This window comes from Chelonoidis abingdonii, chromosome 8 (assembly GCF_003597395.2).
Source record: "Chelonoidis abingdonii isolate Lonesome George chromosome 8, CheloAbing_2.0, whole genome shotgun sequence".
NCBI lineage: Eukaryota > Metazoa > Chordata > Testudines > Testudinidae > Chelonoidis > Chelonoidis abingdonii.
The window spans coordinates 104,230,999-104,246,873 of record NC_133776.1 but is presented as its reverse complement, the minus strand read 5'-3'; the positions used below and the strand labels follow the sequence as shown (position 1 = coordinate 104,246,873).

Below are 15,875 nucleotides of genomic sequence, written 5' to 3'. Positions count from 1 at the left end.
GGTCGCTTGCTGGTGGATTCTCTGCAGCTTGAGGTCTTCAAACCACAATTTTGAGGACTTCAATAACTCAGTCATGGGTTAGGGGTTGTTATAAAAAAGTGGATGGGTAGGGTTCTGTGGCCTGCTTTGTGCAGGAGGTCAGACTAGATGATCATATTGGTCCCTTCTGACCTATGAGTCTATGATAAAGTAAGGCAGAAGTAAGAAAAATGTTGCTTAAGAACACTGATTTTAATTTAAGGATATTTATTTTTATATTTTAACATATGATGTTGACAATTTGTGTTTTAACTTTTTAACTCTCTAGATCTACGATCATCAAATAATTATAGGTAGTATTACAGCACTATCATTCTTCAGCATTATCACCATATAGAATAGATTTTTCCTCTTGCTGTTGAATAGGTCCGTGAAAGATTTTTCATTGGTTATGCATTCCTTTCATCATGTAGATAAAACAAAAAAAATCCTTAACAAACACTGATAGTCAAAATTATAAAAAATTAAATAAAATCTAGTTCTGCCAAGCCTACTGATATTGAATAAAATAGAGATTAAGGGCACACAATCTAGATAGAATACAGAGATGCAAATATCAGAAAGGTAGCCGTGTTAGTCTGTATCCACAAAAATGATGAGGAGTCCGGTGGCACTTAAAGACTAACAGATTTATTTGGGCATAAGCTTTCATGGGTAAAAAAAACACAAAAGCTTATGCCCAAATAAATCTGTTAGTCTTTAAGGTGCCACCGGACTCCTGCGTGTATTAGAGACACAGATTTCTTCCTTTATTCAAAATAACTGTAGAAAGGTCTCAGAGATAATAGTTAAAACTGCATTTCAAACTTATCCTAGATAAACAGACTTGCTTTTGCAAGCAAAATCTTTTAGATCAAAAAATTGCAATTTAAAATGGTTTATTACTGTAATTTAATGGAATTAAAACTAAATCTATATAACTAAGAAAGAATGCATCTTGTCACCATTGACAACCCTAATTAACAAAATTTTCTGCTTCCAAGATGCTTTGATTTTTAAAAACACTAGAGAATGGAAGATTCTTCCTACCTGAAACTGGGTTTCTGTAGCAAAGCTATTGAAAGTCTAGTAGAAAGAAAATCACTGGTCTATTCAAATATACAAAAACAGTGACCCAGTCACTGGATTACAAAAATTTTATTTCCCAGGCAACTATAATCCCTGTACATGCTGCATACTGTGCTTCACATTGGATTCTCTCTTAGCTTTTTTACATGCAGGAGAACCTCAGAGTTACAAACCGACCAGTCAACTACACACCTCATTTGGAACTGGAAGTATGCAATCAGGCAGCTGCAGAGACCAAAAAGAGCTAAGCAGTACAGTACTGTATTAAAAGTAAATTACTAAAAAAAAAAAAAAAAGTAGGAAAAGTTTAAAAAAATATGTGACAAAATAAGGAAATTGTTTCTGTCATTTAAATTAAGATGGCTAAAGGCAGCATTTGTCTTCTGCATAGTGAAGTTTCAAAGCTGTATTTTGTCAATGTTTAGTTGTAAACTTTTAAACAAATAACCATAATGTTTTGCTCAGAGTTACAAACATCTATTCCCAAGGTGTTCATAACTCTGAGGTTTTACTGTATACTTATGAAATAAATTTCAATCTTGAATTATCTTTAGTATCTGGGTCGGAAAACAATGCAGGAGTGGACAGGGCCCAGGAATCCTGATCAGAATACAAAGTAAATCTTCTCCAGAAAGTGTTTATTACTGCCTGGAACCCCTATCCTTTTGTGACTAGAGAGCCTGTGTTTTAGAGTGCTTACAGTGGAAGAACTTCTCTTTCTTCTGGGACTGATCCCACGAAGTATTGAGCACTCAATTCCCATTGAAGTCGGTAAGGGGTTTACAAAAGTTTAATATCTTTCAGCATCAGTCCCATGGAGAGATGAGGAAAATGGAATGCTGAGAACTGTGGCAACCCATCCCCACACAGGCATCTAGCATAGGATGGCTCATGGGAGTTTCCCTAGGTTGGAAGGGAAAAAAAGTGTTGTGGCCTTCAAAGCCCCAGTACATGAGGATCTTCTGAGCACCTCTGTTATTGAGGGAGAGAGGAAGTCCTAGAAAACAAAACCCCGTAGGGCCATTCAGAAGAGAGAGAGAGAGAATGAGAATATATTAAATAAATAATAAGTGAGATGCATTATTTACATTCTCTGTTTCCTGATGCAGTCACATCCCCCTGCCCTCCGGAATATCATTACCTTCCAAACCAATTTCCCCATCCACATACTGAACTTCCCTCCAAATCCCTTCTGTTTTATTTGTCCTCCTCTTTCACTCCCATTCATCTTCCCTCCATCCTCCCCAGTTTCTAGATTTTTAAGGCTTCTTTCCTCTTCTTTAATTCCAACTTCTGGAACATCTCCCCCCACTCTTTCACACCCCAACCCTATCAACTGTTGAAGACAAATCAAGAGAAATAAAATATTGTTTAAAACAAGGTTAAGGTTTAATCCAGATGCTTTTACACCACAGCTACTGACTAATCCAAGGCATTTTAAATGAATTAAATGCAGAAAACTGCAGTATAAAATTACAGTGCAACTGTTACAGGCATGCAGGCATATAAATACATTTTGCCATCACTGATGTTCAGACAGGTACACTTGTGATAATTGTCAAAAGGAGGTTATGTGCCAAAATGCAGTACTGCATGTGGAGATAAGCTCAACTAAGTGTAGTTCTCAGAATGCTTTTCATACACTTTGTAGACCTTTACTGCCATATATATTATATCTTGCAGTTTAAGAAATTTCATGTCTCAAATAAAGACTCTGAAAGAACAGATTTATTTGCTCAAACATGATTTAACACTAAGGATGGTTTCAAACAAAAGCGAATTAACACTGGTTAATACTGTCCAAACCCATGCTTCCTTCCCGATTTAAAATATACCATTTATTATTACTTCACCAAAAAACCTGAGGCTGTCCAAAACCTGGGCAGTGCACTTTATCACACTTGCTTAATAAACACAAATGGTATCTGCCTCACTGACAACCAGCAGAGAAAATGTGTTTTGGTGAAGTCTAATCATGCAAAAGGGAAATAAAGGGACTAAAATCCCCACATATATTCCACAATAAATTATCACAGACACAGGCCCTTTGAGAAATGGCCTTTTCAGTGCAATCTATATAGTTTAATACTTTAAAGGCAGGGATTTTCTAAGTGTTTTTAATTCTTTTGGTACCTAGCCAGCTGTTAAAGACAGACACTGAATTTTAATGCACAAAGATAATTGTAATCAATAAGAAAAGTTCTATGGTGCACATTGTGGAAAAGAAAAAAACGACTCCATTAGCAAAGGAAAATTATATGTGACATAAAAACATTAATTTTGTGCTCCCTCAGCTGACTTTACAACTGGTGCTTACACAGTACAATGTTTCCATACCTGGGCAAGTGTCATTCCAGATTTGCAAAATTCTAATCTCCCAGGTCAGTCACTTTTTTGAGGAGTGAGAAAACGAATATATTTTTCCATAGCATATATCCTTGTTGTCATGCTAAAGGGTGAGAGATTATATTTTGTGCTGTTCCTGGTAAACTTTCAGGTAGTTTTGCAAACCTGCATTATGTGATAATGCTCGTTTACAATTGAAAGTCTCTGGCATGGTAATGTGTTAGATTAGATTAATTTATTATTAATCCTTGGACTACTACTAGTTATGTCAACAGAATGAGAGTAAAACAGAACTTTTAATGTAAATAGATAAGTGGTAATCTGGCATCTTTTCAATTTAAATATTCTACCAAATATGCTACACATTTCACTCTGAATACATAGCAAAGCACTTCTGTTTCCTCCCCTTCCAAACTAAATAATACTTCTATAAGGTTCTAGAAAAATATCATCATTAATACACATAAGATCTCAAACTTTTGAGAGACACTACAGACCGATTCCAAAACCTTCCACTTGCAGTTCAAGTCTGATCACACTATGCATATGGCCATCTCAGTGTACAGGTAATTTTCTCCAAGTACTGAGAGGGGCACCTTATACGTGGAATAATAATATGATAAGATATCACGATCAAATTACCCTTTACACAGTCCATATGCAATCACTAGACAGAGCAATGTTGTTGAATTAACTACATGCAGTCAAATATTGGGCTCATTAAATATAACACTTGAAATACATAATGTAATTACATGCTCTACCTATTATTCCTGTCTCATATAAAGGCAAATATCCAGTCACTCCCTTTTCCTCTTTTCAAACACTAGGGCAAGTGTCATGAGGAAAATCAAAAAGGGGGTAGGGGGAGCAAAAGACCTCAAACTCAAGATCTGCACCTTCCTTGACAGAGCTGCAATAGCCGACGCAATGGTGGAATCCACAATGCAGATGTGGCTAAGGCATTTTGACAGCTGTGTCATTTAGCCCTACAGATAACCATGCCTGAGCTAAACTGCAGCTTTCACTGTACAGCCAACAGTGGATGTCTCCCATTCTAGCCTGTGTAGACAAAGCACAGGAGACTGCACAGCATGTATGTGCACAGCACAGAAAAATGTCCAGTGTTTCAGAGCAACATTCCTCCCCATATATACATATACACACACCCCTCCCTCAGGAGCCACAAAGGCTGAAACACTGCAACATCTGCTACCACCATAGACATTTAACCAGACAACATTGTTGAAAAACAAGTGAAGATGAGCCATCAACAAGAGATCTTCTTTTGTCAGACAGCATCCTCAAAAACAACAGACAAAGCTCAAAGATGAAGGCCTCGTATTCAGAGGATGCTAATGTGGACCCAGCAATTTGAAAAACCTCTACTACTATTAAGTATCAGTATCACCTCTAGGCCATATGCTAATGTAAAAAAAATAAAGACTGTTCCACTATTATCTTTCTGTTATATGGACTGATGCAGCAGCTGCTCTGCGTGTATGTCAACACCCACTAAATTCAAAGGGATTCCCATTCAAGGAAGGTCTGCAGCATTGCCTCCCATTCACAAATGCAGAAGTGAACACAGACACAAGATTGCTGCGACCATCACCAATTCGTTACTGTACAATTCTTGTGGGTAAAGTGTTTGTATTTTGTTTTTCGCGCAGTGTGGCAAGTGAGTGTATTTAAGACTTTGATTTTATTAGCAAGCTTATTCCGATAGTACAATGTCCTATAGCTAAAATGGTAGAATAATTATAGCATGTCAATGAGATGAGCTGTTATATTTAAAGAGACTTTTGGTTTCCTGACATATGCAAAATAGGAATGCTTATCTCACAGAAGCTCTCCTACTTCTTAAGCTCTAGAGAATTCTCACTCCAAGTAGGAGAATTCAAGCTTTTCATGGTTTCCTTCTTGGTTCCAAAACTACAGATAATTTTTGAAAACTATGTAAATGAAAGCTGAATATGTTGAAGGAAATCAAGATTGAAATAGCTGGATTTAAGTGCTAAACACTCTTGTTTAAAAAAAAAAAATTACTGGATTTCCTTACGAAGAATCTCAGTTTAAGTTTCTTTAATTATACTACTTTAACTGGAAAGCATTCCTTTCAGATTTGTCGTATACTTTATTATACACAATCATCTGGAACAAGTCATATGACTAAGTGATGTGCTACTTAAACACCATCTCACAGTGTGCTAATTACACATTGTTGATTAATTTTCCAACCAAGGATCAACACCATGAAACGTATTATTTCCATTTTACAGACACCCCACTCTCACTCCAGAAGCACCACACCTCAACCACAGTTTCGTCTTTCCGTTTTACGGAAACAGCATATCTTGCCTTGAGTTAAACACGGGAACAATGGTCTGGTCCTGTACTCTGAGAAGGACCCCTAATATGCAGACTACAGTTAACTTGCACATCAGATCCCCACCATAGGTCTTTTCTGCTGGTCCCCCATAAAAAGCCATTTAAAAAAAGATCATCTAATAATATGATCAATCCCACTGTTCCTGGAATTCATCAAATTTTAACAAAAAAATGTATAAAGCAGAAAATAGAGTGGGATTTCATACATGAAATATTTCTTCTTATGAGCAGGTTATTAAATAGCTTCCCAATATAGGGATTCCTGTACTGTACTCTGAGGCATATGCTGATGTCAGAAACTGGATGTAATGCTAGATGGACAACTTGTCTGCTCCAATACAGCAAGTTGAAGGTCTGGAAATCTATGCTTTATTTCCACCTCTGCCACTGACTCACTTGAGCAAGCCACTTCACGGGCAGGGAAACAGAGGTACTAAGTGGTATAATATTATTTACCTAACTCACATGGGTGTTAAGGTTTTCAAGCAACTTGCAAATGTTCAGGGGAACACGATTCATAGTGTTATTTATGTTTCGCTAACATAAAAATGTAGAGTCATCCTCTTAAAAGTCATCATCTTCTCCCTCATAAATGCTAGCACACTTGAAACCAACCTGAAGTAAATGGAAATTCTTGGCAAGAATCTGGATTCAATTATCAATTAGTCTTCCAGTTTCACAATGGCGTCCAATGTTTGTGTCACTCCTGATGACATCTGTCTGTCAGCTTTGATGAGGACAGATCAACAATAGGGAAGACTGAGGCTGAAGAAAATATTCTACTTATCTTGGATATTTAAAATATACAATGCTGTGAAAATATATACTATATTTTAACCCTATATTCCTGTTGTGACATAATTTCAGTTTCCGACCCCCATCTTTCCAGTAAATCCAGGGTAGAATTATGGCTTACAGAACTGTTTTAATATTAACATTGTTTTATAAAGATTAATGTAAACTAATCACAGTTTAAAGCACCATATTTTATTTTAATGAAATGTTACTACAGTTCTACAGGTGGTGGCAAGGGGTATGAATCATTAATTTAGGAGGTGGGATTGCCCGTACAGTTTGGGCTCCACCCATTTAGGGTTGGGAACCACATTTGAAGATATCTTTGTTTCTCTGACAAGTGTGAATAGAGCCAAATCATGAGGCATATGGTCCCCTATGTGGTATGCCCATACTGGGACTACGCAGCTCTATGATTTCACCAACACTGTGTTTTTTGTGAACTTCTCCCACCATTCTTCTAGCACTGGTGACACTCAACCAGAACTAGTAATTGTGAGAACATTAGTGTAAACCAGCTGTTGGAGTTTTTATTACAGTTGGCTAATTCTTAGTCAGCACAAGCCAGGACCATGCAATATACTACTGAAAGCCAGTTCAACCATGCTAAAGTAAAAAGAGGCAGGGGTATGTCAAAGAAAGCCTCTGTGTAGACAAGAACAAAAAAGAGTTCATTCTAGTTTTCTCCAGATCATTCCATTGGATGGATAATTAAACAATTTTCCTTAGCCTATTACTGATGCATCATAAAAACAAGCCAAATTTACCATTTTAGACACAGCAGGATCATTTCCTCATGATCAGGTTTACATGGCAATGATTAATCTGTGCAGGACTAGAAAATATGGGACCCACAAAGGATGCTTTGTTTTACAAGTCATACACCAGTATCTGAGTTACACTTCTGAATATACTGAAATTGAATCATTAATAATCAAATTAAGTTAGCCATTGGCCAGAGAAGGAAGGAAAAGTTATCACTCAGATTTCATATCTAGTACCTGCTCCTTCTTGCTCCCAATTCTGATACTCAATGGACTGGACAATTGTATTTAAATTTATTCTTAGAATAGTTTTTTTTTTTTATAAGTTTATCCAACACAAACATAGCCCCTTTCCCAGATAGAAGGGGAAAGTGAAAGAATGAAATCACAAACTAAAATAGGTTGTGTTTGTTTTTGAGAAAAGTAAACCTCAGCACTAAGATTTCTTGTCAGAGCAGGGAAAATTATGATCCTTGACTCTGTCTCAAGATGAATGGTAAGCCACAGAAGGCAAAGCGGAAAAAAGCCCCAAAGCTCCGATATCTGCCACCACGGGAGTATGCACTAATTCACTCTTGGATACGAAAAAGATTTGATGCCATTTAAACATCTCTTAATACTAAATTGTAGTCATTCTAATATAAAACAGGCACTTTTTATTTCAGGGTAAAGATCCTTGGATTCCTATGACCACATCAGTGTTCAAAGAAAGTTAAAATGAAATTTAAAACTTACTAAGTAATTATTGTACCAGTGATGTGATTACAGACCCCACATAAGTAATTCCAGGTGCCTGGCCTGAAAGTCAAAACACCAGAAATTTTATATAAACTTGTGCATATTTGTGATATTTTTCTCATTGAAACAGTGTAATTTCAGTGGAGAAGAGGTGGGGCAAGGATTCTTTTCTGTCAAAAGCACAAGAAAGAGTTTGGACAACTGGGATGTATTCCAAGAACTACCACAAACTTCTTGTGACACTTATGGTAAATATGCAAAATGGAGATAGTTCTCTACTTCACTGGGATGTGAAGCTTAATTTATTACTGTGTGTAAACAGCTTTGATGTTTTTTGGATGGATGGCACTATATTACAATTAAATATTAAAAAGCAAGAGAATCTTCTCCACAATAATTAGAAAATAAGTTTCTCTGCAACTTATTGCAGCTGCTTGTTCAGTACTATTTAAAGTTCATGTTGGGAACAACTTAAAAAAAAAGTCAGTTAAAACCCACTCCTTCTACTCAACATACTGACAAACTGTCTTCAGAGTTACAACTGGCTAACGATTTGCAATGAAACTTTCACCGTATATAAAATTTCACACTATTTCATTTAGCACAGAGTACAAGAGTGAGAGAAAGACACTTGTGACAACCAATGGAAAATGATTCAAAATATTTGATATATCAATCCCCGGATTCTTATTTAAAAAGAAAAAACAAAGACGTGCATCTGAAAGAGAAAGAGACACACAATCATGTTCCAGATCAAAGCCCTTACCGAGTATTCCACAATCTATAAGGGAAGAGGAATGTCCAATGAAAGCTCAGTTTTTAAGCCGACTGTCTCTATGGGCTCAGTTCTGCAAGGTGCTTAGCACACTAGCATGATCCAGCAAAGCACTTAAGCACATGCATAGCTTTAACCATGTGAGTAGTCCACATGTCTTCCATGCAAGATAGCAACATACTGTGCAAGATCAAGCCCTGTAGGAAGCTGTGATTCTTCTAAGTAGAGGGATAAAGAATTAAAAAGAGAAAGAATCCTCTCTCATATAGATCAGCATCCAATCATTGCAGACTAAAGGTTCCTTGCCAGGGTTATTGAGGACTTTTTTAATGATTTTATTCCATTATTTCAGCTGTTGTAAAAGAGATACAAATACCTATATAACCCTTGCCAGATATCCAGAGACTCCCACTGTCAGTTTTTTTCTTTTTACAGGGCATAATAATAGGGAAAAATAATAGGATAAACCTCAGAAGTACAGGTCAGATAGAGCAACAAGGGGAAAAAAACACCTGCACCAACAGCAACATGTAGTTTGTGTCTAACATTCTTTAGTATGATTAATAATAACAGAAAGAGAGACGTGCCCATACCACTCAGAAAAGTGCCAAGTTTCTGAAGAATTTGAAGCGCTACTGCTATTAACACATATTTCTTTAAAAACTGACAGTTTGTGTTATACTATGTAATAGTAAACCAGGGAAACAACAAACACAGTCTACTTCAAACTAGGACAGTTGTTTCTGAAGAAGAGATCCATTTCTGCTGCTCATTCCCAAACTGAAGCCGTAATCATCTTTTTGTGACATCAATCATTTCCACAGTAACCAACTTCAGTGTCAGAGGATATGATTTCAATTTGGAAAGAGGAAGTATGTCTTTTCTTATCACTGAGGAACAGAGGCCCTGTTTTTATGCAATTGTCTTTTTTAAAAAAGGAATGACAAATAAAATGTGAATAATAATATCATTCTCCAAGGGAAAAAATGTGGTTGATGAGAAGTCAGCAGACATTTAAAGACAAGACTCAATCTATTGTCCTTAAACTGAATCAGTCCATAAGTCATATAGAGATATCTGTATCTATAAGAAAGCATTTAGAATAGCAAGACATGTCCTTGTGTACATATCTGCCTTAACGAACTCTAATGATTCTTATGAATTTATATTGTAGCATTAATCAAACAAGTATTTATAAAACCAATACAGAAGATTAGTGGTAGAAAACAGCTCAATGGACTTTAGCTAAAAGCAGTTCACAGATTAGTCTGTCATCAGCTTACCAAAATGGAAATAAACCCCATCCCATTACACACTTTTTTTTTTTTTTTTAAAAGCACTTTACAACTGTATCATGATCTGTTACAAGAAAGAAGTAGAGAGAAGCTAGTAAATGAAAGGTGGTTTTAAAATTATAAAAGGTAACACGTAATATGTTGCTACTTTAAAACTGTATTCTAAGGGGAGCTGGCAAAGACTCCACTCCTGTATTTAGGCTAAGACATTCCACTGTGAAATATTTTTGTGACTTTGAGAAATTCTAAAACCCTCAATGTTCGCAGCAGGTTTTTCAAATTTAGCAGTGGGAAAGTCCATGGGCTAGAGAAGGGTCTTTTGTCCAGTGAAATTCCATTCAGGTTTGGCTGACAAAAACTTTCAGAAGTCTCCACTTCTCTCAGGTTGCTTGTGTTGTCACCATGCCATAACTGAATGTGAACACTAATTTGAAAGCTAGGCCTACGTTTCCAAAGCAGCACACACCTTTCTCCCCAACACACTTACACTTGGAACACAGGGAGCTGATGACCACTCCAGTGGTGACTAAGGGTATGGCTACACTGGCACTTTACAGCGCTGCAACTTTCACGCTCAGGGGTGTGAAAAAACACCCCCTTGAGCGCTGCAAGATGCAGCGATGTAAAGCCTCTGTGTAATCAGTGCGGCAGCGCTGGGAGCCCGGCTCTCTCCCAGCGCTGGCACTCCGACCACAATCACACTTTAAAGCGCTGCCACGGCAGCGCTCTGAAATTTCAAGTGCAGCCATACCCTAAGCATTTGCTCTTGCCGCCTGCCTTCCTTAGTCTTTACATCTACCTAAATCCACTAGCAAAAACAAAGTCAGAACTAACTAACATGACATTTGCTGCTCTTTCAAGGGTAGTGAACAATGCATGTTCTAGTCTTTTCTCCTACCCTTTGTCTGTCTTGCTTATTTGGATTGGAAGATCTTTGGGGCAGGAACAGTCTGATGCTTGTGTTTGTACAGTACCTAGCACAATGATTCCCATTTGACCCCAACCACCATCATAAGATGATAAAATAGCAGCAACAACCAACAATTCTAGAATAACTGGATGGTATCAGACTTGCCAATTTAGTTCTTAGTAATACACTTTTAAAAATTGAACATTTGCTCCAGGTTCAATTAAGATTATTAGCTTTAAATTAATGTCATCATCCCCACCAATATGAGTCTGGCTGATCGGCAGATACAAAAAACCCATCTAAGGAATAACATGGATTTCACAGAATACAATTAATCCTCATAACCAACAGCAAGCCATGAACAGCTAATGACACTTATTTCTTGAAGGTGCACAGGTATTTCAGAAGCTCTTTTTTCATTAAATGTGAAAAAAGTAAAATGAATATTTAAAAGTACATACGGATGTTTTAGTTACTCAGTGCTTCTCTATTTATATCTACTGTACAGCCACCAGCATCATAGCTTATTTAATCACTAAATGCATAGCAGGTAGCCCAAACATCAAACTACTGTATTTGCAGCTGCATTCTTCCTTTCTCATTCATTCAATGCCAGACAACAACCAGACATACAGAGGTTATCACAAACTAAGATCATCAGGTTTTACGGGATAGGATGCTTAAATTTTCATCTATACCAGGGTAGGCAACCTATGGCATGCGTGCCTAAGGTGGCACGTGAGCTGATTTTCAGTGGCACTCAACACTGCCTGGGTCCTGGTCACAGGTCTGGGGGACTCTGCATTTTAATTTAATTTTAAATGAAGCATCTTAAACATTTTAAAAGCCTTATTTACTTAACTTACAATAGTTTAGTTGTGGCACCTTATAGACTAATAGACGTTTTAAGCATGAGCTCTCACCCACGAAAGCTCATGCTCCAAAACGTCTGTTAGTCTATAAGGTGCCACAGGATTCTTTGCTGCTTTTACAGATCCAGACTAACACGGCTACCCCACTGATACTTGACAATAGTTTAGTTATATATTATAGACTTACACTTTAGCATTTTTAGGTGGTCTCTTTCTGTATTACTGGCACGTGAAACCTTAGATTAGAATGAATAAATGAAGACTCGGCACACCACTTCTGAAAGGTTGCCGACCTCTGATCTATTCCTTTATTTCAAGAATTGAGAAGGCAGTGTGGTCTAATGGAAAGACCACTGGACTGGAACCCAGGAGACCAGGGTTCTATTGCTGGTTTACCCAAGGTTGCTAGAAGGCCAGTGACTAAATCACTTTGCTTCTCTATGCCTCAGTTTACCCATCTGTAAAATGAGGATAATGATACTGTTCTCCTTTGAGATACTCATGAAAAGCACTATGTAAGAGCTATTATCTAAAATATATACTCATACTCCTGATTAAACTGACATTGTTCCATTAACACTAAATTATGTAAAAATAATTTTAAAGCGAGCGCGAAACTATTTAAAGTACAACAGTCTGTACAGTGCATTCTAACAATCCAAAATTTTCAAATATTTCACCATGCCAAAACAACTGAACTGCAAGTTCAAATTGTGCTCCCACCCTTCCACTTCAGAAACAGGTTCTGTAGGATTGAAAAACCAGGGGCCAAAACCAAGCAATAGTGCTCTATAAACCTACCACAAGTAGCCATGTGGCTGTTTTACATGACTGCAATAGAAACAATAACTCTACCTCAGACTGAATGAGCCTTGACACAGCTTTTAATGTCATCACAATGCAAAATGCAGTCACCTAGTGACTGCACTGCCTGAGGAACTGCAGTTAAATGATAGAAAGCCAAGCGGAATTTAAGAGTTAATCCTCTCCAAGGAGACCTGTGAGGGCCTTTTGACATCAAGTATATGGGAAAAGGACTTCTGAAGATGGGTATGCACTTATGGGGAAAACTGTTGCCAATGCAATACTCTTATTAAGGCAGAACTCAGATGAGTCCACTGCACCACTTTATCCTTTCAGCATGTGGTATCAAGTTGATCAGATATTAGTGCCTGAATTTCAGTTACTCTATGAAATTAAGTCACACCATCAAGGAAAATATTCTTCCAGACAGGGAATTTGATGTCAGAGGTACTGAGTGGCTAAGATGAGCCACCATTTTCTTTGTCAAGACCACATGGATATTCCTCAACATTGGGAGCATCCTAATTTCACAGTGTCAGGTCCTGAATAAACTAGACAAAAAGGGGCTGCAGACACATATGGCCCCAGATGGAGTTAATCTAAGTGAGATGAAAGCAGTTAAGCAATGTGTAGGGCAGGCAAAAGGTTCCACATGGGCCTACAGCATAAGCCTTTTCAACTAAAGACTGTAAACCCTTGTTGTCTGGTAGGCTGCTTCCAAGAGGCCAGGAGGCCTTAAAGACTTCCTCAAATGCACAATACCTACAGAGCGCTAACTTCTCTGAAGCCAGGCTGTCAAATAAGTTCATCTCACAGTAAATTTTCCTTTCAGTTAGTATTTAGGGATGCTAAATTATTTCCACTACCTTCATCGACTGTTTTCAATAATTTAAATTTAAGTGCTAATTTTGAAACTGGAAACCATGTAACCAAAGTGAACAGGACTGCATTCTTAGTGTCTCAAAACAGCTTTGCAGCTCTTTAGATGAATACATTTAAACAGTACACTATCCAAATTTAAATTGAAAAAAATAATAAAAAAGGTAATTTGACACATACTGTCTGGAAAAACTAGTTATACATGAAAGGCCTCTAAAATTCATTGTTTACAGGCTCCCTAAATAAATCATTTGTTCTAAAAGAACAAAAAAGATACTGTCAGTTCATAAAATACCTTGTGGTATGTAAATTACTAACTGGCACATTTGTGCCGAACTAAAATATACAGGATATTATTACTACACTAATACATGTAAAACAGAATCTGAAAAACATCAGGTGGGTGGGGCTTTGATGGTATTTTTTTTTTTAAATGATTCAGTGATATCACTTTGACTTGCCCTGATAATCTCAAGTATTTGGAAAAATTTTTTGATAAGGCTTGAATATTGAATTGAGATTTGTTGAAATAGGCCACTGAAGCAAAATCCTAAGGAATCAGTGCAACTAGCAGGTGAGAAGAAGCAACTCTCACTCTTACCTGTGCAATCTGGAGGCTACTCAAACACTTCTAGAATTTATATCCTGCCCAATCTGTTCATGTTGAGTTATTTATCAGGCATTATAATAAAAGGAAGATTTGAAGAATACATTTTATTTCTAGTCTTCTACAGAAGACCGTTAATGAAAGACTGACATTGCATTTTCACCTTTATCCAGCCAAACTGGCTTTTTTCAGGAAATGTCTATCTTCAGTCCTAAAACAGGAAAGGAAAGAAAATAAGAACTGTTCAACTGCCAATTCATAGGAACTTTACTACTGGGACAAATGTCTAATGCTCTGCTCACATTAAATTTTACAAACTCTGGAGAATAAAAGATTTCATTGGTGAAATTTTAACTTTACTAATGAAGAGACAGGATTATAGGAAGAAAGGTCTCCCAGCTACAGTAATATTGCACAACTAGGTGAGATAATTTACATGAGATGTCAACTTAAGCTAGACTTTCTACTGGAACTAAATGCTTCTGAGTTTGTTAATGGTGCCTTCTTCAGTTATTTCTTAAATAGAAACAAACTATTATAAGTTCTGTTGATATTAACAAACATTATTAAAGTTAGTCAAAGTATATTTAATATGACGAGGCTTTAAAATTTTACCAATCACTCATTTTGCACAGATCTAAACCTATTAGTCAGGAGACTGATTTAAAAAATAAGTGACTTCAACTGTGATCTCATTGGACGATGCTTTTAGACAAAGACCAAGCTCCAGATGCCCGGAAGAGTAGGTACTATCTTCTGGAAAAGCATCTGCTAATGTCTCAAATTTGAACTCCTTTTTCCCCAAACAAGTTGTTTGGCTGCTGGAAGGGAAGACTGACCACTTTCTCTCACCAACCCCCGAGTCTCAGGGCTGCTGTAAGTGAGGCGATGGCCTATGCTGTTCTATCCTCCTCTAGCTGTCTTGGGGCAAGTGTTGGAATTACTCCACTCATCTAAGGCCTTGGCTACACTGGCGCTTTACACTGCTGCAACTTTCTCGCTCAGGGGTGTGAAAAAACACACCCCTGAGTGCAGCAAGTTACAGCGCTGCAAAGTGCCAGTGTAAACAGTGCCCCAGTGCTGGGAGCGCGGCTTCCAGCGCTGCAAGCTAATCCCTGCCGTGGGAGTGCTTTGGAGTTTCAGGTGTAGCCAAGCCCTTTGTCCAAAACAGCAGCAGAAAACATTAGCATTATTCTGGTCAATTTCATTAATTTCACAGTTCTGAACAGTAATGGAAAACTGGACAAAGTTGTTAGATTTCATTCTATTGCTGCTTAAAAAAACAAAAACAAAAAAAAACCACACACACAGCCTGCAGAGGCCGTGGAGCTTTTTAGAAGCTGCAGGAGATACTGCTGCATTTGTTCATATTTGGAAGGTTTCTTCCACAACTTTAAGGACAAAGAATACTTGGGTAAGGAAAGAGTGCTTACACTTGACAGAATTTGTTGTTGGTCCTCATATATGCCACTGCAAGCTGCCTAGTCACTAGTAGCAAGTGGATTTTTCAAGTTCTGATTCAATGCATTGATAATATAAAGAGAAAAAACATCCAACTTTTCTAATAGCTTTCAGAAGTAGATTCCCTTCCA

General features: G+C 37.4%; 1 protein-coding gene across 3 annotated transcripts in view; it reads right to left on the bottom strand.

Annotated features, from left to right (window-relative positions):
- LRCH2 (leucine rich repeats and calponin homology domain containing 2) overlaps positions 1-15,875 on the bottom strand; it is a 98,256-nt gene that overhangs the window by 69,708 nt on the left and 12,673 nt on the right. Inside the window, exon 1 of one of the 3 annotated variants that reach the window (XM_075068913.1) lies at positions 6,460-6,530. The exons of the other annotated variants lie outside the window; for them this stretch is intronic. The gene's annotated coding sequence lies outside the window, so the exon portion shown is untranslated. Of the gene's footprint in view, positions 1-6,459; positions 6,531-15,875 lie in introns of those variants that run through there. 3 annotated transcript variants of the gene reach the window in all.